The sequence below is a fragment of the Muntiacus reevesi genome, chromosome 7, assembly GCF_963930625.1.
Source record: "Muntiacus reevesi chromosome 7, mMunRee1.1, whole genome shotgun sequence".
Classification (NCBI taxonomy): Eukaryota; Metazoa; Chordata; class Mammalia; order Artiodactyla; family Cervidae; genus Muntiacus; species Muntiacus reevesi.
The window spans coordinates 53724916-53747410 of NC_089255.1; the positions used below are offsets into that span (position 1 = coordinate 53724916).

Here is a 22495-nt window from a genome sequence, read left to right on the forward strand (position 1 = left end):
TCACTTGCAGCCACTTCTCTGTTCTTATCCATACCACCCTTTTTGGCACTTAATATTCTGCCTCATTTTGTACCCTTGTGTTTATTCTACTGACTGAACTTTATTACATGATGAAATTACACCAAGATTTAGATAGTTTCAATTAAAAATTTAAAAAATTAAAAAAAGTTTAAATTAAAAAAACTGTAATTATCTAAATATTTTAATAATATCCACACTTAATATTCTGCCTCATTTTGTACCCTTGTGTTTATTCTACTGACTGAACTTTATTGCATCATGAAATTACACCAAGATTTAGATAGTTTCAATTAAAAATTAAAAAATTAAAAAAATTAAAAAATAAAAAAATTTAAAAGGTTAAATTAAAAAAACTGTATCTAAAAATTTTAATAATATTCACACTTGGCAAAGCTGGCAGGATAACTAATATAAAAATTAATTGGAAAGCAAGTTTTGGAGATGATGTGCATAGAAAGAATCCAGGCCACATTCCTTAGATTTGAATTCAGGATCTACCACATATTAGCTGGGAACTTTGGTTAAGTTACTGAACCTCTTTGTGCTTCAGTTCCCTCATCTGTAAAATAAGAATAACAGTAGTACCTGCCTCACTCAATTGTTGTAAAGATTAAATGTTATTACCTGTTAAGAACTTACAGAAGCACTTGGCATATAGAAAGTCCTCTGTATTATCATTGTTTATTACAATATTAAATCACTTCTTTTGACCTAGCAATTTCTTTCCTATGAATCTGTCACACAGAAATATTTGTATAAATACATAAGGAAGTGCATGACTAAAGATTTCATGGAAACATTTTTATAATGGCTAAAAATATTAGAAGCAACCTATATGTTTATAAGTAATAAAATAGTACACCAGCATTTATCTTATGTGATATTATTAATCCAGTCTAAAGGAGGGAAATCTGTATATAAGACATGAAAAGATGTGTATGAAAAATCAAATAACACAATAGTATGCACATCACCCAGTTTTGAGGGGGAGAAAGAAGAAAGTAAGTTTTACATGTGCATAATTAAAATGTCTGGGAGAATAAACATAAAAGTGCACACAGAAGGGGTGGAGTTGGCTGAGTATATGTATTAGCTTTTCCATCATACTGATTTGTTCTTAGTGAGAATCTATCACTTGCTAATTAAAGTGTTTAAATATATAAAAAATAATCAGAAGAGTAGAGCAGGAAAGTATGGATGGTGAGTTCAATTCACTGATGTAAAACCCTGTGCTCTCCCAACATACTTTACTGATGTGGCTGCCATTTTGACCAGGATGTGACCCACCCCACCAAGCAGATATCATGAACAAATGGCTGAAGACAGCATGTGAGCAAGTAATGAAAGTGTTGAGAGGAAGGCTGGTAATGTGCAATTGATGGGTAGATGGAGTGGTGTCCACAGTGATCTGCTAATAGGTACCTAGATGACAGGAGAAGACAGTACTGACTTCTTTAGGGTAATTAGTCAAGAATGCTCACCCTGCAGAATATTCTCAAGAAGCAGCAGTAAAAGGCATTAAAAAAAAAAAATCAATTTTGTTATGGACAAGAATGAAAACAGATCCAAGAGATAACCTCAGTAGTAGCTCCTAGGTTCAGAGTATACAGCCGAGAGATCGTTTAATATAATAGACTTCCTTGCAGGTCCAAAGGTTAAAGAACTGGAGGCCAGTGTTCTAATAGGAAAAGGTAACTCTCCCCATTACTTAGAGGAGGCTACTCTGCAGGAGGCGGGTGTACACAAATGAACTCCTCTGCAGAAAAGGCGCCAGCGCTCAGTAATATACTGCTCTGACCTTTTCAGCAAGAACTGGTCTAATCTAACGCAATGCAGTGAGACAGTATAACAAAGTGAACAGAATTGTAATGGGCAGAATGAATAACACTTCAGAAAAGAAATAGAGACTAGATGTGGTTTTACTTCCTAGCAAGTACAGTAGACGCAGTTAGAGTTCTTAAATACAGGAAACCCTCTGCGTTTTCTTTTTTCCTTTTCTTTATTTACTTTAGCCTGTTTTGCTTGCTGGTCATTTTACGGCACTGAATAAGGCTATGAAATATGGATATATAAATACTGAGTTACTGTATAGCATTTAAAAACAAATGAATTAAACATGATTTCTTCATTTGGTCACTAATTTATTAAACCTGCCACTTTGCTAGGTGTTGGTGGGAGCAAAAACCCACGAAATGAGTGCACTGCACTTTCTAGTTATAGAGAAGTGGAAAAAAATAGTTACCTAAAAACCCTACTTGAAGATTCCTGTAATTTTTATTCTGAATTTGTAATTAGAAAGATTTGGGTTTGACTCTGGGCTCCATTGTTTATTAGCTTTGGCACTGGGTGATCACTTTCGCATCTCTGAGACTGTTTCTTTATCTCTGGAGCTAAAATAATCACATCTCGTTTGCCAGATGAAACGGACAAAATGAGGTAACACTGGCCAAACTTACCGTTTAACACATGTTAGGTGCTTATGAATGTTAATTCCTTTCTTTACATTTTTTCTATTTTGAATAAGATCTACTTTATTTTCTTAAATCCATTTTATATTTATAGCAGATATCAATATATCTTGTTTTAAAGGAAATTATCTTGACTATATTAATTTGATTTTAGTTTTGACTGACCTAAACCTTAGTTAATTAAGAAGAATTATTTACATATATACTCTGTTAATGCTTATTTTCTTGGTAAGCCTTGAACTTATTAATTTGACAACTGAAGAGATATTGGCATGTTTCCCCCTAGAGAATAAATGCTTTTGAGGAGATTTTATGCTTTGAAGTAAACACACATAAAAATACAAAATCAACTATTTGTCTGAAACCATCAGGAAAAAAGCAAAGTGGCTCAGAAGCAATTCCATGACTATTCTTTATAACTGCCACCAGTCTAACAACTTCATAAGTTCCAACAATGCTGAGAAACTCCATGACAGGGTAGAGAATGGCAAATTACTTTTCTTTTTAAAGGAAACGTTGGATCCTACTCTGAAAAAGGGGCAGACATGCATGGAGAAACACCGAGAAGAGACAGAGTTCTGAAGGCATTTAAATACTAGCTTCCAGTAATTTCCTTGGTCTGCTATCTCCCTGCACCATGTGGCTCAGTTCTCACCACAGAATTGCCAGCATGTTTACAATTCATTTCCCTCTTTGTTTAAATTATTTAAAATTAGTCCTCTGTCAGCGCCTAACACTGATTGAATTCACAGTGCAAAATTTGCCACAGAACTGAATACCACTCCCCTAAAAAAAGTCAAGTTCCATGTATTATATTTTCAAGTTAAAAAAAGAAAAGTAAATGCAGGATTTGAGGCTGAGGTCAAATGCCATTTCCTACAGGAAGCCCTCCACCAGCAAATAATCTCTCCTTTGATATAACTTTTGCTTATGATCTACTTAAAACTTTTAGTATTTTCTATTCTGATTACAGTTATTTGTATACAAAGTGCATGTACTTCCAATTAAGTAAACTATAAACTTCTTTGGGATGAGGATTTTGATAGATGACTGTGTGTGACCACCAGGCCTACTCCAGCACTGCAAACTACATGGGGCTTCAGTAATGCAGCACACAGAGGGCATGGGAATAGACTCTGGAGTATCTTATAATAACCTAAAGTGGAAAAGAATTTGAAATACACACACACACATCCATATATAAACATACAACAGGGATTGGACCCAAATCTCTTATCTATCCTGTATTGGCAGGTGGGTTCCTCACCACTAGTGCCACCTGAGTAGCCCATATGTATAAAACTGAATCACTTTTCTGTATGCTTTGAACTAACGCAATATTATAAATCAACTTTACTTGAATTAAAAAAAAAGATATAGAACTAGAGCTTATTCTGAGGAAATCAGGAAGTCAGAAGAAGGGGAAGCCCTTAGAATAAAGATAAAAGTGATCCCCCAAAACTGCTACCACCCTAGTCAAGTGTAAAGTGTCTACAAGCAAATATGCAACTAAGCTCAGAGTTGTAGCTGCTATTTTTTTTCTGGTACAAAAGTACATGCAATTGAAAACTCTTAGTTGCTTTTCTTAATTGAAAAATAACTGAAAGTAACCAAGTGTTAGATGTATGATTAACTACAGTTTAGCCTATGGTAGGAAATGATCCATCCTTTAAAACTGATCCTTTCAAAGAGTTTTAAATGACAATTGAAGTTTTGTATCATTTTACTGGGAAAAGCAGGCCACCAGATGATATACAGTGTGGTATTTACAATGTCAGGGCATGAATGACAATGGGGCCAGCCAGTCCAGTGTAGTTTTAAGAAAAGACCAACTCCATGAAGAGATGTGCAGAGGTCTCAGATCAATGAGCTGAGGTTTGTTAAAGCATCAGCAGCAAATCAAAGGTCTGGAAACCTTGGAATCAGGCATCTGCGTGCTAAGAGATCAAAGGACCTGTGAATAAGTGGGAAAGAACACTTGGAATTTGGTAATAAAGATAGTCAGAACACTGTATTTAGTAAGTCAGGTAGAAAATAAAACCATGCTCAGGAGTGAACTTTCAACAAAGTCTATTTAAACAGAGAATTTCTTTGTGTCATTACCATTTATGTGTGAAGGAGTTTGGGGGTGAGAATGGTTATAGATCTGGACTGAAATATTAGCAAAAGAAATGACTTTGTGTGTGTGGCTAAGAATGAGTTCAGAGCTACAATTAGGGTTCTGGCAGCAATTTAACTGTGGAATGACCAAAAAAACCCCAAAACAAAACAGATAAAAATCTCTCAACATACAGAATAAGCATGTTTTCCCAAAGTTGCTAGTAAAGTGATTTTATGAATATCAAGTAGTTTTCTAATTAAAACACAAGGATCTATTGTTTCAAAGATACATTCCACATGATAAAAAATCATACTAGAATTCTGGGAAGATGGCTCAGAATAGTCAGCCTAATTTTTGAATCTTCCTATGTCCACAAAAGGACTTACAGAGAAACCACTTGGTGAAACCAGAAGACCAAGGAAAGCGTTTACCATATAATGAGTGCCAAGGGAGCCCCAAATCCCTAACCATGAGTATGCAGGAGTGACCACCAACAGACACCAGGCTTTTGTGTAATTGATGCCTGTTTGGAAGAGAGGCAGGGGGACATCTGACAGATTTGAGAACCAGAGAGCTCCAGAATATCCAATGGATACTCACTGGACAGTCCCGAGGGCCAATTTGAGATAGGAGCTGGGACTTGGGGCAGGGGTGGGGGTGCCGCAATCCAAGAACAGGGGAGTACACAGAGAACAGAGTGAGGACTGAAGGGGCAGGGGCACCCCAGCCTCTATGCAAAGAGTCTACACTCATTCTATCTACTGCTTTGCCTAAGGCGTGGGACTTGAGGAGCCTCTGGACCCAGTGGCTGATATGTAGGAACACAGGAGAATATGCTGAATCACACTGTACATCTTCAATTGGGAAAATCCAAATGGTGGGAGAATATAATTGAGCAACCCATGTTCTTGAACCCATGTTCAAGCCATGTAAAGAAAAAAGATGGAGGAGGAATTTACAAATCTAAGGAACTTAAAAGGCATCCAAATTGAAAAGAATGCAGGAGATGAAACCCTCATGTCTAATGAAACATTTTGGGTATAAAACTAGAAAGAGATGCTAACAACTAATTACTATAAAAGTCAAGATAGTGGTTACCTTTGGAGGAGGGGTGAGAGTGTGCCTGGGGCAGGGAGCATGAAGAAGCTTCTGGGGAGGCTGGCAAAGTTGTCTTTGTTGACCTTTGTGGTTCTTACATTCATTTAATGTGGTTCTCTTCATTTATTTTACAATAAAAATGTAACAAAAAACCCTTAAAAACATACTCTCAAAGTAAAAATACAGTTTTAAAACATGCTACCTACTTGATGGTGGAACAATGGGAGACACTTAAAGGCTATTCCGGGATCTCATTTCTATGAGGTTGGCTGCAAGTGGGAGCATGCTCCTGCTACTCTCAGCTTGCTTTAACCCCATCTCACTGCAGCCCAGTGAAATCAATCTATTGTTTTCAGTGAAAGCTAGAAACAATTGTGTTCATTATTCTGAGTGGTGTGTTAAAGAGCTATTATGGTAATTAAGGTGTTTCCAGAAGTGAACTTGTCCCCTCTACCTCCAGGCTGTAAAGCTCCATGGAAACCACCTATGGCTTAGCTGCCTTTGGATGCTTTCTTGGTCCTCAGAGGCCAATAAAGAGCTAATTTCTTCTCAATAGCTATTAGATGATGGAGAAAGAACTGCCTGTTGAGTGTAAACTCAGCTGAACCAGACAAGAAAAGGGCTAGTGAGGAGAGCAGGCATAAGACCAGGGAGCCAGCGGTGGGATCATAGAAAAGAAGTAGGGTGGGGATGCAGGTCAACCCTCTCACTGATAGGGGGAAGGACTGGAAACCATGGCAACAGACTGCAAAGACCAGGCACTTCCCATCCATACTTTGTCTTAACTGTTGCTTCCATGTCTCCACTGCGAGGGGGAACGGTCTTAAACCGACGGCGGTAGCCCTGGAATGGCACCCGGGTGACCTTATTCCCTTCTGCCTGAGTTATAATTGAACAGCACTGACAGAACTCTTTTAAGGTGGAGGTTGGGAGGAAGGGAGGTGTCTGGACTGTTCCACTGTATCCTCAAAATGAAAGAGCACAGTGATAATGATCAGGAAGTCTTGTACTCTCTGTGATTACCAAAACTTTTACTACTGTTTTCTGCTGACTGTCGGCGAAAGCCAATTAATTTTTATTAGCTGTCTGTAGAAGACAGGGATACAAATAAGGCAATTGCTATACCACTTTGCTCAAGGTTTATGGTTTTTCTTTGATTCTCTGCTTGTGGATGCCTATACAATTCCTACCCATCCGTCAATGTCAATCTAGGTCTTTCTTCCTCCAGTGTCTCCTCAGCTCATTCCTACCATCAAGTGCTCTCTCCCTCCCCTAAACCCACAGCATTGCCCTGTGATGTTGAAAGACCTGGTTTGGATTATTAAGTGATTTTGTTAGTGGCCTATTCCCCTAGGAGGTTTTCTTCTTAATTTTAGAAACCCTGTCACATTGCCCTCTGGATTCTCTGTAGCATCTAGCAGAGTTCCTGACATATAGATCATTAAGCTGTGTTGTTTATTTGACTTATTTAACTCATATGCATTGCATGACATGCCAAGCATTTCTTGAAACTAACGAATTAATTGCTAGGAGGAATGTAGTAGTTCATGCTAACCTAACCTAATCAGTTTAGATGATAGATGACCCGAGAGCAGGATTGAAGTGTCATGTGTTATGTCCCCAACATTTAGAATAGTGTTTGGCTCATGATAAACACTTAGCTAACATTAGCCACATGAATGAATAAATGATCAATCTATGGAGTTTAATTAACATATAAAAGAGGTGAGGTGTTTTTTCTCAAGGAGAGAAAAAAAAAAAACTTGTATAAGAAAAAAATGATTAGGTGAGAAGGATGTTCCAGATTCAGAGCTGTTGTTTATCCAAAAACACTTGAAAAAATAAGGCACAAAAAAGTAAACTGCAATGAGCATTGAGGTGTTACATTTATTATGTATTCAAAAATATGAAAGTTCTCTATGGATGAAGAAATCTCAGAGGCATTTTATAATCTAATTGCCTGAACTCATCCTGTTCTCAAACTAGACTTTATGTTTCTGACTCTTTGGCCTGCTGTCCCCATAACCTGAACACAGCCTAACTCTTTGCCTTCAGTGATATGATACTGTGTCCATAGGAAGTCCCTGCCTCTCTAAAGCATACGCCTCAGCTGAGATACATACATCTCTAGACTTCTCTTTCTCACACAGTTCTCCTTGGGTACCAACTTTGTTCCTCGGGGATTTATAGAGGCCTGGCTCTAACGAGGTCACGGAGCAGTCCAAAACCACCTACATTTCCACACTGACGTGCTGCTGTGAAGTGGCCCTCTACCGGCCCCAGCTTACCTGTTATGCTCTGGGGAACTAGACCAAGACTTACTCTGGTAGGAATAGCGTCCATTAGCCTCCTCGTCTCAAAGCACTTAATAGAACAAGGGGTTAAACAATGATTATACGTCTGCTAAGTTACACCTATGAAATCTCTTCCTAAAAACAAAAATAATCAAAACACTCAATTACTTTAAAAGCAAGAGAGGAAATTAGTCATTTTAAAGTCTCTAATTTAAATAGTATATATATTTAATGTTCTCTTCAAGTTCATTTGCAATGGTTGAAGAGAGGTAGGAGAGCAAAAAGAGAGGTCCATTTATTCTTTAGGTTATAAGTAATACACAGGAAGAAAAAAAAAAACAACTGATGTCCATCATTTCCACTTGGAATAGAAACAGACAAAATAGGTTTAACACATATCCAGAGAAAATGTGTTTAGATATGGGAAGGATTTTTCACTGTATAAGAGATTAAACACTGATGTAGGCCACCTAAAGGAGATTCTTAAAAACAGTGTAGACAAAAATGTGTTTTGGTGATTTAACATTTGATTACTATAGGAATAATTGCTTTCTTGAAATTCCTCCAGGGCCCTGGATCCATAATGGTCTAATATTATAGAAGGGTCTTATTTTTCAAAACTTGGACAGTCTTACCAGAGTTAGAGTGTTGGTTTGTACCTGTTATACTACTGAAGATAAAAATGGTCAATGACTGAAAGAAGATACTAAAGAAATAGAAATTACATGGGGGATTTATAAAACACACAGTGTCAAAGTAGAAGTAGGGGAAGGAGGAGGAGTCCAATGCGGAGATAACTGCTCAGCTTTGTGTCTTACGATCTGACCTCTGAGGCTGCCGTAAGAGCTGATGGGTAGTAGAGAACTGACTGGCTATGCAAACCTGAAACAGGGATTTTTGTCCTAATAATTAGTGATGAGGCTTTGTGTGAGTTTTTCACCTCTTGGTACCTCAATTTTCTCCATTGATAAGATAAGAACAACAAGATATCTCTACCTGTGTTTTTGTGAGGATGAAGTAAAGCCATGAACAACTCTAAAATCTATTAATACACTAGGGTCTTATTATTATGAGAGGGGTTAAGTGGGAAGAAGGGAAATGGTGAGAAGAATAATAGAATGGATTATTTTGGGGTTTTTTGCACTAGCACAATTGCTGATTTTTTTCATTCAGTAAATACTGAGCACCAGGCACCAGGGGTACAACAATGAAGAGAAAAAATACCTATGCCATCATTTCTGAAAGAAAACAAACTCTAAAAATTCATGAGTATATGTGCATGCATATGTTTTAATCAATATTTATAAATGGCATTATGATTCATCTATACCAAATGGGCTTTGTAAATAAGAGATTTTCTATGAACAAATATATGTGGAAATATTGCACACTATGTCCTCTTCATAATGCATACTGGGAAATTGAAAATCAGGGAAAACTGCTTAATTTTTTAAAGTCAGAGGTCATAAAACTAAATTGACCACATAATCTATTTTTTGTTGCTGGACTTTTTTCCCTTGTATCTTCTATCATTATCTTAAGAAACAATTAGGAAACACTGAGATAGTCTTTATCTGGTAGCTCTTAAATAGAATGATTCAAATAGCCATTCTTTGTAGTTTTTCAGCTTGAGGAGAACCCATGTGTCCTCTCAAAGGCTAACCTCACTAGGACACAATGAACATCTACTGTATGTCTGCTCAGCAATAAATTTCATAGATGTTTTGATGTAAACTTTAGGAGATGAATCTTTATGCTAATGCTTCATGTCTTATAGAGAAGCAGCCAAGTCTTTCTAAAAATGGAAGGAACAATTTAGGAATCTAGTAAAAATTATAACACCAAATTGAATTTTTACAATACTTGAGCTAAATCAGGATATATTAACTAAATTATTTTAGGAAAAAATTAATAAATGTTTTCTAGTGCTGCTTCTTTGGCATGATTTAACAGAAATTCAATCCACCCAAATCAAACATATACATGGAAATGTCTCTGGAGAATATAAAACTGTATTTAGATAGCTTTTGACTCTGAATGTCTAAAACCCTGAAACAGTCTTACAGAATCTTAGAATTAATAAAGGACCTTAGAAGTTAGAATCTTTCATTCATTACAGGGGTCCTTCCTATGACATGCCTGAAAAGTCTTGCCTGGTCTTAGCTTGGTTATTTTCTATCATGTAGACGTTACTAAGAAGGCATCCCATTCTTTTACTGGCTAGTTGCAGTGGTTAGTAATTGTTTTTTAATGTTAAGCCAAATTCTACTTTGTGGGAATACATTGGATAACTGTATTCTAAAAAATCAGTATTTTGTTCCATAAAAATTAGATGAAATTGGAAAATGACTTATACTATTGGCCAGAAATAACACTGTGTTGGCCAAAAAAGTTAGTTTGGATTTTTCCAAAACATCTTACAGAGGAACCTGAAGAAACTTTTTGGCCAACTCAACAGTATTTTTTGTATAGGGAGAATGAAATTTTTACATAATGTATTTGCTTTTCTAACACTTAGAATCATCATTAATGTAGGCAATTTCCTGTGATATGTCTAATATAATGTATTAACATGTCATTCTGTAATTTATTTACTCAAATAACATTGAGTTCTTTTTATGTGTTAGGCAATAGATTGCCAGTTCATGAGAAGATCAAAATGCAATTCTCAAAAATAACCAAATTACTACCTTTCATGTGGTCTGGGCTCTTTTGCCCCCTTAAGCAATGCCTCGATGATATGATGATTCTCCCTGCCTTACAATTCTCCCTGTCCTTCCGTACGTCTTCCCCAGACAGGTGTGTGGGGTTCATAAACTGAGGGGCCCAAACCTTGGACTAGATGAACTCCTGGTGTGTAGAGGGTCGAAGCAGCAGGGACTCCAGCCTGGAGGTGCTGTGGATGCCTTTCTACCAGAGGATACTGGTTTTAAAGGGTTTGCCCTCCAGTCTTTATCTCCTAGTGAACCTGGTAGAATTGCTCTGGTCCTTGCCTGTCTCTGGGCATCTAGTTCTGTCCAGTGCCTCACATGTGATCATACCACATGTCACTAGACATCTTTCTTGTTTGGTTTCTTGAGTTTCTATTGTGTATGTGTATGCATACATGCATAGCAGCAGGCAGCTCCTCAGAATAAGTGTGAATCCAAAGTCATTTGACATATTTTTATTTTAAACTCTAGTTAACATATGAAAAAAAAAAAACCCACAAAAGTAAAAACGTTATAGTTGGTTGGTCTCTGTAATCAGCTGTTATATGGAGACAAATTATCTAAAAATAATAGGGAAGCATTTTTGCCATTAGTTAAAGGAAGATTCTTTTTAATATAGCATTTATAGGGGAAAGAATGCCCACAGTCATAATTAGCACTATTTATATGTCATTAAAAGAAGCATTAAAAGAAGTAAAGTGGACCTTAGGAAGCATCACTATGAACAAAGCTAGTGGAGGTGATGGAATTCCAGTTGAACTATTTCAAAGCCTAAAAGATGATGCTGTGAAAGTGCTGCACTCAATATGCCAGCAAATTTGGAAAACTCAGCAGTGGCCACAGGACTGGAAAAGGTCAGTTTTCATTTCAACGCCAATTTCATTTCAAAGACACTGCCAAAGAATGCTCAAACTACTGTACAATTGCGCTCATCTCAAACACTAGCAAAGTAATGCTCAAAATTCTCCAAGCCAGGCTTCAATAGTAGGTGCACCAAGAACTTCCAGATGTTCAAGCTGGATTTAGAAAAGGCAGAGGAACCAGAGATCAAATTGCCAACATCCTCTGGATCATCAAAAAAGCAAGGGAGTTCCAGGAAAACATCTACTTCTGCTTTATTGACTATGCCAAAGCCTTTGGCTGTGTGGATCACAACAAACTGTGGAAAATTCTTCAAGAGATGGGAATAACAGATCACCTGACCTGCTTCTTGAGAAACTGGTATGCAGGTCAAGAAGCAACAGTTAGAACTGGACATGGAACAATAGACTGGTTCCAAATCAGGAAAGGAGTAGGTCAAGGCTGTATATTGTTATCCTGCTTACTTAACTTATATAGTACATCATCAAAAATGCTGGACTGGATGAAGCACAAGCTGGAATCAAGACTGCCAGGAGAAATATCAATAACCTCAGATATGTAGATGACACCACCCTTACGTCAGAAAGCGAAGAAGAACTAAAGAGCCTCTTGATGAAAGTGAAAGAGGAAAGTGAAAATGTTGCCTTAAAACTCAACATTCAGAAAACTAGGATCATGGCATTCAGTCCAATCACTTCATGGCAAATAGATGGGGAAACAATGAAAACAGTGACAGACTTTATTTTCTTGGGCTCCAAAGTCACTACAGATGGTGACTGCAGCCATGAAATTAAATGATGTTTGTTCCTTGGAAGAAAAGCTATGACAAACATGGACAGCATATTAAAAAGCAGAGACACTACTTTGCCAACAAAGGTCCGTCTAGTCAAAGCTATGGTTTTCCCAGTAGTCATGTACGGAAGTGAGAGTTAAGACTATAAAGAAAGCTGAGCACTGAAGAATTGATCCTTTTGAACTGTGGTGTTGGAGAAGACTCTTAAGAGTCCCTTGAACTGCAAGGAGATCCAACCAGTCCATTCTAAAGGAAATCAGTCCTCAATATTCATTGGAAGGACTGATGCTGAAGCTGAAACTCCAATACTTTGGCCACCTGATGCAAAGAACTGATTCATTGGAAAAGACTGATGCTGGGAAAGATTGAAGGTGGGAAGGGAAGGGGATGACAGAGGATGAGATGGTTGGATGGCATCACTGACTTGATGGACATGAACTTGAGTAAGCTCTGGGAGTTGGTGACAGACAGGGAGGCCTGGCGTGCTGCAGTCCATGAGGTCACAAAGAGTTGGACATGACTGAGTGACTGAACTGAACTGAAAAGAGGCACTCTGGTAAATATAATCTCTTAAATGGAACTCATATTTCTGGCTTGAATTTCAACACTAAGTTATCTCAAACCCAGTCCAGTTCAGCAAGACTCAGTCATATTGGATGTTTGACCAAAACGTCCAGTTAGTTCAGTCAAAACGTTAAAACCAAATACTCAATAGACAACTATCACTGCCAGTAAAGACATTTTTTTCACAGAAAAAATGTTCTTAAATCCATTTTTATATTTAATATCTGTTATGCTATAAGAAAAGAAAAACTGTTAGCACTCTAATTGTTTTTTCAAGAGATCAAGTGAATAGTAAGTGAAATAGATGATTATCTTTCAATTAGATTACATTTCTATACAATATCAAATATAAGTCATTTGAAAATTGAGTCTGTTCAAATGAACTAAAGAATAAAAAGCTGTCCAAGAATTTTACATATTTCTGGATAAAAATGTTATACCCTTAAGTGATGCATTTGTGTCACTAAGACCACTCTTAACATGAATGCTAAGAAGTGTATTTCCAGATAGTTTTCTTGGCAAAATAAAAGTTGAAAACACAAATGAATTATTTTAAACAAAACAATAAATTATCACTAGTTCTGTAATTAAGAATACAGTTGTAAAGTACTTACTAGGTATTAGACATTGTTCTAAGAATTTACATATATTAATTCACTTAGTCTTCTCACCAACCACAGCCCTTGGTACTGTTCTTATTCTCATTTTATAGGTGACAGAATTGAGGCAAAGATAAACGAATGAAGTGCCCAATGTCATTAGAGAGTTACTAAGTGGCAGGGCCAGGATTTGAAGAAATTAATAACATGACCATACTTGCAGAGGAAAGTTCAATTTAGTTCAGAAAATAAACAGATTTTAAATATTAGCGTTTCCTTTGTATTTGAGCAGATAATGCTTTGGGTTCTAGGACTCTTCATTGCACCATCTCGTCTAGGACTTCAGTCTTTGATTCAGCCTGATCCAGGAATTAGACAAAATCCAACTTCCTAAGGCTAAAGTGTTTCACCTGTGGTCAGTGCCCAGGACCAATTTTATTATCTTCTAAAATCTGTATAACACACACACAACTAATATCATCTCTGTTTTTTCTCCTCTCTCTTTTTTTAAGATGCCTCAATTAGTCATTAAACAATGTCCAGTTAGATTCTCCTTCATGATTTTGTTGGGCTTCCCTGGTGGCTCAGATGGTAAAGAATCTGCCTGCAGTGCAGGAGATCTGGATTTGATCCCTGGGTCGGGAAGATCCCCCGAAGAACAGAATGGCTACCCACTCCAGTGTTCTTGCCTGGAGAATTCCATGGACAGAGGAGCTTGGGTGAACTATAGACCATTGAGTTGGCCATGACTGAACGACTAACACTTTCACTTTTGTTTTTCATGATTTTGTTACTGAATATATCAATAACTTACATGAAGAGGTCTTTTTTTTTACCTGACTAGAGTAAAAAGGTACTTCCTGTCTGCATATACAGGGGATGTGCAGGGTGGAGAAACAGAAAGTGGGGAACTGGAAGGAGAAGACTCAGAATCATCCTACCCTCCCTGGAAGCTTGGTTGCCTGGGGAAAGGGAGAGGGTACATCTACCTCTAGGGTTGAACCCCATCCTAACAGAAATGCCTATATTTTTATAAAAGTTATAAAACTACATAATCTTTTAAAATATTGCAAAGCTGTGTTCTGTTCAGATTGCCTTTTTACACCAGCCAATTTGCATAAGTTGCATTAATTGCTAGCTGGTTTTTAAGAACTGAAAAGAAATGTAGTTTTGCACAATAGACTCTGAGCACATAAAACCTCAGGTCTTATAAATATTTCATGGGTTTTCTGAACAGCACTAGTAGGAGATTCTGCCATTCTGCCATCTGTCTGTCATGTCACTTCATGGCTATTGTAGCAAATCAGAATGACACAAAAGTCAGAAATTGAAATCTAAGTTTGAATCCCAATCAATAGACTTATACCATTTATAATGGTAGTAAAATAATGGCTGGAAGGAAATAAATTATCTGCATAGCGTCCAGCCATATGGTGTGTAAAGTGAATCTATTAATGATTAAATATTGATTAAATGAATAAGTGAACTGATAAATAAGTGCCTTGCTGCCAGTAAATTATTGATTGACAACTTTAACAATCTGCCCACCTAGTTATATCCCTGAGTCAATAGTTGATTCTTCTGTATATTTACCTTTCTAGTTCCTGTCTTCCTGAAGATTGAGAGAAAAGACTGTTTTTAACTCTACCTCCCAAACACTCCCCATGACCAGGGAAAATATTTAGGCAGATGTTGAATTAATTTCTATAGTTAACTATCTCTGTTACTATGTATCCACACAAATAAAAAGAGGTTCTATTAGACTTTATTACATTTTAGTTCTGCTGCTTGTATAAGTAACTAACAGTCGGCTAATGACAAACAGAAATGACTATGCACCAAAATTAGTTTTACTCGTATGTCCAGAGCATTACTCTAAATGTTTGAAAAATCAACTTTTAAGTGAAAGCTTTGGTTAGTGGGTTGGGCAGTGGAAAATACCTTGTGTTTGTATTTTGAAGAATCTGGATTTGAGACCATTTCTACACTTAATATTGATGTAACTCTTTTTTTTTTTTTTTTTGATGTAACTCTTACAAGTCACTCAATCGCAGCCCTGTCTTCTGAGAATGGGTATAGTCTCATGTTGTTTATAGTGTCACTGAGAGGATATTCAGGCATGCTTTAAGTAATGGACATTTGGACCATGTTTTTCTAGGATTCGCTAGCCTTGCCATCTAAGTAACTGTCACATCTACCTGCTAATTTCCAAATGGTTTTCTCTAAAGGAAAAGAAAAACTGATCCACATTTGTATTTCCAGTACATCTGTCTATTCTTCCATTCTTTTGAATTTCTTCATAGTGGCTTTCCTGCCTTTCAAGCCCATGTTCTTTCCTTTCTCAAATGATGTAGGATATGCTGTCTATAGTTTTGCTCTGTTTAGTTTGATCTACCTTGGGAGGTATTATTGCTAAGGCAGATGCTCTATCAAGTTACCTCATCTTTCAGTTAAAGAGAATTCAAGGTGTTTGTAAACCAAAGGAATGAAGTGACTTCAAGTGGAAAATGAAACGAGGTGTAACTGTATACTACAAGACAGCAATGCAATTTAGAGCTAGAAGGATCTAATGTCTTCTAAATCTATCACAGAATTTTGCACTATAAACATATAGGTAAACAGATAAGTTTTCCCACAAAAATTGGCTTTTAAGTCACGTAAGATTGTTCATAAAAACTGAACTGAAAATAATTGAAAATAACCCCTTTTGTTTGGAATCACAGGCAGTAATCAAGTTTCTAGGTTCCCCTATTACACTAAAAAGGCAATGCTATTTAAACTGAAAGCTGAAATATGAGGAGAATGCAAGGAAAATATGCAGGGCTGAATGTCAACTCTGGCAAATAGGAAAATATTTTTTCTGTATTTTACCTTTTTGCGTGTGTGTATGTGTGCGTGCGTGTGTGCGCGCGCACATGCACGTGTGTGCATGCATATGCACGTGTGTGTGTGCGCGTGTGTGTAGTGTCTACCTGAGGATCTTCAAGGCTGTAAAACACATACTTTCATTTGGAAAAAGAACGTTTTTATTGACTCTATACTTTCTTTCTATGCTTCTCATGTTCCTTTTATCTAGAGGTTTCAGTCTGAAAACACTAAAAAAACTGCCTGCAGTTCAAGTTTGTAGTCAGTGCCTTAAATGAGTTATGGGTGGCCTCACTATAGGGTCTGTTTCTGTGCAAGGCTTCAAAATGGTTCTCAGAGTGTGGTTCCTGGACCAGTAGCATCAGCAGCTCCTGGGAACCTGTTGCAAACGCAAATTCTCAGACTTCACCTGGGACCCAATGAGTCAGAAATTCTAAGAGTGAGGTCCAACAGTCCGTTTTAACAAGCTCTGCAGGTAATTTTCATGTGCACTAAAATGTGAGAACCACACATTTATTGTAAGAAAACCCAAAGTGAGGTAAGACGTTTCTTAAGTACATATAAATGGCCAGCACCCTTAAGTTCTTCCAATGGTACTGAAGGCCTTTACAGAGTTTAACACTAGGTAGGCTAATAGCAGTGATGGTCATAATAAGTATTTGTTTCCTAGTCAGCTTTCATCACAAGCATGATGATTTACCCACAGGATTCACAAGGAGCTACAGACTTGTTCCTTCTCAAGTGCTCAGCCTCAATTAGAGACTTTAAGGCACTGGTAGCAACAGTGCTGAAATGGCACTGATATTCACCCTGCCCTGATCTTCATCTTGTTTCTGGCCACGCCTTCCCTGGAAGTGGTAGCTTCTCCATGATTTCAATTATCCTCCCTTGCTGTGTGCCCTCCTCAGAGCTTCCACCACACTCCCGCTCCCCAGGATTCAGTCATCACCTCCTGAACGGAGTTGCAGTACTGACCGCTCTCATCATACTTCTTCCATCTCTCCAGTGGACATAGTTCCCTGTATGTCCCACTAGTAACACTGACAGAAATAAGTAAAATTGAGTTTATCACAGCTCTCTATCAATACTTCTACACTTCGTTCAGTGGAAGGTTTCACCAGTCTACAAGTTACCTAAGTTTACCACTTTTTCTCCTTTGCTTGCTTTGGTTTGTATTGACCTGTAGAATCTTATTCTTCCCGTTTGTCTATTCCTGCTATTACAGTACTTAGACTATAAATATTTAAAACTGTAAAATTATTTTCTAAAAAGTTCTCTCCTCTCCTTCCTTCCTCCCTCCTATGCAAAAGCAGATGGCACACCATGAGTACTTTAGATTGCTCTGTTGACCACCCCTTTCTTTTGGGCCTCACAAATCAATCTCTACACCCTTGAGCCTAACATTCAAAGCTCTTTAAGTCCTGATCAAAACCTACTTCTTCCATCTCCCCTCCATTCACTCCTCCCTACAGACTCTACTCTGGTGGTTCTCAAACTCAGTGGCCTGGAGGGCTGGTGATTTTTCCCTTTTATGTAGTTGTTTTTAGTTTCACTGTAAGTTTCCTGGAGCAGGGAATTTTCCACATGTGTCTCCTACCCAACATAGTGCTCTGTGCATATAGCAAGGATTCAAAAAATATACAATTATTGGTAACCATGGCATGTATGGAGAAGTTCACAGAAACTGCAGGTGTGACTCCTTCAGGTGTCAGTATGGTACGCTTCTCAGTCACTCAGAGAGCATCTTGGTATCTTGCAGGTACAGCTCCCAGAGGAGCACTGACTGATTCCTGGCTTCCCTGCTCAGATAGCTGCCTCCTGAGAAAGTTCCTCTTTGTTCACATTTGTAGAATAAGATGTACTCTTCAGAGAGTGTATCCGATAATAATGATGCAATAAGAATAAACATTCACTGAGAGATTGTGTGTCATGTGTATTACCACCGTGATCCTCCCAGTAACCCAAAGGACTTTGGAATGAATTATGTTATCCATTCTATAGATGGGAAAATTGAGGCTTAAAGAAGTTGAGTGAATTGTCTCAAGGTCATATAGCCAAGCAGATGTAGGACAAATGCCTGGGCCATGACTACTATTCCCTATCCCCGGTGTTAGCTAACACACCGATTTCTTGCCGCTTCTTCTCCATAAATAAGCAGTGACCTTTATGCCAGAGGTTTATACAAGCTTGACTTTAAACCTTTAAAGATTGAGATTTACTATTTCCATGCCACTTAACACAATTGCTATTTCTTTTTCTAAGTTAAATCACACAGTGAATAGTAAGGCTTAATTCCTGGTGCCAAGGAATAACTGAAGGAGAAAACATCCCCTGTCTTTTCTTGGAAGTTAGTTATAAAGGGTATGAGAAGCAAGAGCCTGCAATTTTCAATTAATGCCACTGACCCCACTGGTCACAAAAACTTGATCTCAGTGAATGAAAACAGAGAAATTATACTGCATTTTGCTTTCTTGACTCAGTGATTTGAAGAATGTTTTTCTGACATCTCAGTTTGTCAGTGTTTCCATAAAATTCCCAGCATTCTAACCTGATTCTAACCTGTTTGACTTTCTAATCAGTCTCAAAAATAACAGCAGTAACAAAATCATTGAAGAGTATCACAATTACCCATAATAAAAAAGTGTTAATATTTTTAAGAACACCTGTTTTAACACTGACTTAGCACTTGCTAATTCTAATCAATGTATTACACATTTACTCTGGTCGATTTCTTCATAAAATAAGATTTACAAATCATTAAACTACATGTACACATATAACATATATATGTTTGCAAATATAACATATATATTTACATGTTGTATTTTCCATATAATTCTACCTCCAGAGCAGTTTTTGAGATCTTTAGAATCCTAAAGCAAAGGTTGAACTGGGCTGTTTATTTTAGCCCACAGATTTACAATCCAAGGCCCTGAAAGACATCAAAACCTACCACTTGGAACTGATTATACCTTGGTAGTCAATGAAACTAATGTACTTTGCATATCAACATGTATTCTTCATGTATTTCTTTTTAAATTATGATTTTTAAAAATCTGGACATTTTTTGATAATTTTAAAAGTACAGAAAATTACAAGCAGGCAGAAAACAACCATAATTTCACCATAGAGAATTAAAAGTTGCTTTACTTTGGTACCATATAAATTTATTATCCTAAATTTTTATTAATTTGACAAGATTTATTTTACCAGATCATGCCTATTATAGTGCTAAACTACACCTTAAACCTACTCACATGTCTCCATAGCTATTCCCACTAGCCTAGCCTCATCCAACCTGTCCGCCTGCTTTTGTCTTGTCTCCCTTCAGTTATTTTCTCCATGCCATACCCTTGCTTTCATCACTTCAATGGCATCTATTGCTCTTGGGTGAAATGACCATCTCAAAAGGCCATCAAGTGACCTCTGACTCTGCAGGGCTATTCTCAGACTCAAGTAAGAAAAATTTATTTGAAGATGCCTATAAATTATAGTATGGGCTTCCCAGGTGGTGCAGTTGGTAAAGAATCTGCCTGCCAATGTAGGAGATCCAAGAGATACAACTTCAATCTCTGGGTCAGGAAGATCCCCGGAGAAGGAAATGGCAACCACTCCAGTAATCTTGCCTGGAGAACCCCATGAATAGAGGAACCTGGTGGGCTCCATGGGGTTGCAAAAGAATAGGACATGACTGAGCATGCACACACACACACACACAAACTATAGTAAACTGCAAGTATGAGTGGTTATTAGTTAGGTCTTTGAATGCAATGCCAAATGTCACGTGTTTTGTCGTTGTTTTGTTTTAGAGAGAAAGTAATTTTTACTTTGTTTAATTTTAGAAAAGTCTATATGTTACCATCAGAATTATTTAAATACAGCTTAGCCTTTAAGAAACAACTAACAGCACTTTAAGTGAGAAAGCAGTGTTCTGATACCTCTGATATTCTGCATATCTTGGAATGAGATCTAGTTCTCACCGAATTGAGAAATGAAAAGATGCCCCTCCCCTACACACGGTTGTGTGGGTAGTGTTATAGCAAAATTAATCTTCCAACTATTTATGTTAAAAATGAATGAAGTAACAATGAAAGAACTCTTTTTCAGACCTAGAAATTCTCTCTCTCTCTCTCTCTCTCTCTCAGAGGAATGCACAAAGAATGATAATTTCCCCATTACATGACATATAACAAACACCTGCTTTGTGCTGTGAGGATGCTTAGATTTTGCAAATGATTTCACCAGTGGCTCCCAGTTGTCTCAATCTGATTTCTGGTTTTCAGAGATGAAACTCTGGGTCAGATAAACTGCATTATGAGAAAGTGGGAGCTGGGATTTTGATGACTTGGCCACAGTATAATGGAAATATCCTTGTGAGTGAAAAGCTAATATACTCTTTTATTCATTCTGGACAGCTCAGGCATCAAAATGAAATGTTATTTTTCTCAGTCCAAAAATAATTACTCTGATGCTTGACTTGTTTATTTTAAAATGTTTGTCTTTGATGACCGAGTGAAAGACTGGGCATGGAAGAAAAACCTAGCAAAGCCATGAATATGTGCCTTTGTATCCACTGGGGTATCATTAGCAAACAGATGGAAACTCAAATGAGGGTCATTTTGGAAGGTTTCAGAAAGAGGCTGTTTATGAAGGTTTAGGTGGGGGTTAAGGAAAACATAAAGACTAGCGGGGCTGTTAATACTCATAGTCCCTGAAGCCTGAGGGGCAGAAGTAGCTGCTGGGATCCAAAGGGAGAGTTTTCTAGGGAAGGCAACTTCTAGAGACTTAAAGTCAAAGGACAAAGTCAGTCTGAATCAATGAATGGATCATGCCCCGAGGAATCAGAGAGAAGGAGTATCTGACTTCACTCTTTCCTCCCAGGGAGCTTTGCATGGACTCCCTACCGACTGAACCCAGTGGGAACCAAAGAGTAAGAGAATCCATAGTTGTAATCCATACAGCCCAGCCTCCTAGGGAGAGAGGAGGGTGGCAAATGAAAGGTATTCAGCACAGTCTTTCATTGGAGTTTAACTAGCATTTAGCACAAAGCCTGGCACATAGAAAATGCCCCTAAAGATGAGTTTGTTGTGACCTTAAGTCTCTCCATCTAACTTTATATAGCCCTTTGAGTTTCTCCAGTGGCACTTACTATCTTCTGCCTGTACAGAAACTACTGAACATCATCAGCCATCAAACTGTGAGCTCCTCTCTTTCTTGCCTTCCTCCCTCCCTCCTTTTCTCTCCCTCTTCCTCTCCTTTTGGCTATAAATACACTTGCTTTCAATAAAGATTTGTAATTGCATCAGTTCAAATATGAGGACTATGTCATATCACATAATTCTAAATTTTCTGCATTTAATTTTCCAGCATTTATTTTTTTCTAAAATTCACTAAATTCACCTCCTTTATATCTAGCACTGTTCTGGGCACTTAGATTTGAAGGATGAGTAGGCAAGGTCCCATCTTCCCAAGGTTTACATTAGGAGAGTAGAGAAATGTAGATAAGCAATCATGATATGACTTTATGTGCAAGGGGAGTGTTACAAAATGGTATTTCTGTTGGTGGGCCCAAGGGTGAGAAGAGTAGAAAAGAGAGAGAGGACCAAAGAAGCAACAGCTTTGTGCTTACACACACACATGTGCACACACACACACACACACACACACACACACACAGTGAACTCTAGAGATGAGAAATCAGGCTATATATTAATAGAAAGGGCATTCTGAAAGCAGAATGCATTTGCTTAATTTCAACCTCGATTCCTGTGGTATAATTACTTCCAATTAACATTCAAAAGATTCTCTGGCCACTAAGTATGCCCAGTATGGGGGTTCAGAATGAGAAGAAACTGGGGAAGTAAGGAAGATGTTCTTGAGGAGAGTTTTTCTTGCTGATATGAAAACAATACCAGCTGAAAGATTATCTCCTGGGCAGCAGGGAGTTTTAGTCATATCAGAATGAGAGGTAAGGAGGATGAAGCAACTTCAATTACTCAAAACTACAGAGAAGAGTTTGAGTTGTAGAAAGTCATAATGACAGATTCTCCTTTCTTTGCTGATTAAATTAAGTGTGATACAGTGGGAAGGGTGTTGCCTCTGCCACTCACCTACATGACT

The 22495-nt window shown here is 37.6% G+C and overlaps 1 protein-coding gene across 2 annotated transcripts in view; it reads right to left on the reverse strand.

The window, feature by feature from the left end:
* UNC13C (unc-13 homolog C) overlaps positions 1-22495 on the reverse strand; it is a 621734-nt gene that overhangs the window by 21329 nt on the left and 577910 nt on the right. The gene's annotated exons all lie outside the window — the stretch shown is intronic.